Raw genomic sequence first — 726 nt, 5'->3', positions numbered from 1 at the left:
GCCCGTCCTCCCTCCCTCTCTCTCCCTCCCTCTTTCTCCGCGCGGCCGCAAGGTCGGCCGCTCCCCTCCCGCGCCGGTGCCGGGGCCGCCTGCAGCCTCGGCCCCTCCCGCGGCCGCCTCCGCGCGCTCCTCTGCCCGGCTGGCGCGGCGACGCCTTGGGCAGCGAGAGCCTCCGCGGCCGCGGAAATCTGTACACATCGCGCGGCCAGTTTCGCAGCCCGGTCTCTGTGGCGCAATCGGTTAGCGCGTTCGGCTGTTAACCGAAAGGTTGGTGGTTCGAGCCCACCCAGGGACGAAGGCGCTCGTTTTCCTGAGACGGATTCGTTTTAAAACGGCAACGGTGAGATTTTTAATGCAGCAGGAGTACCTCCTGTACCTCCGGGAACGGAGAAAGACCACGTTCTCTCAGTATTTGTCGCCCAGCGGGGCTGGACGTAAGATCGACTCTGCTTCTGGACTGGCAGCCCGGGGCTTGGCAATTCAATTCCACGGTTATGTCCACGGGAAATTTGCACACATTCTTCGGGAAACCGGCCCAAGATTTGCTTCAACAGCCCTCATTGTAATGGAGGGGAGGGGGATAAAATGCCCCTTGACAAGTGAGTGAATAAATGCCACTGGTTTCTTCTCAGAAAACCTGATACCACCAGAAGGGAAATGTCCTTATTCGATATTGCCTTTTCTACTGGCAAACGGATCTGAGGAGCTGTTCGATGAAAATGTGCA

The 726-nt window shown here is 59.0% G+C and overlaps 1 non-coding gene across 1 annotated transcript; it reads left to right on the top strand.

Annotated features, from left to right (window-relative positions):
- The first annotated feature begins 221 nt into the window (after positions 1–221).
- TRNAN-GUU lies at positions 222–295 on the top strand. Its single transcript has one exon. It is a non-coding gene; the product is annotated as a tRNA-Asn (tRNA).
- The last annotated feature ends 431 nt before the right edge of the window (positions 296–726 follow it).

The sequence above is a fragment of the Neovison vison genome, chromosome 5 (assembly GCF_020171115.1).
Source record: "Neovison vison isolate M4711 chromosome 5, ASM_NN_V1, whole genome shotgun sequence".
Lineage (NCBI taxonomy): Eukaryota > Metazoa > Chordata > Mammalia > Carnivora > Mustelidae > Neogale > Neogale vison.
This window is presented reverse-complemented; position numbering and strand designations above follow the sequence as displayed.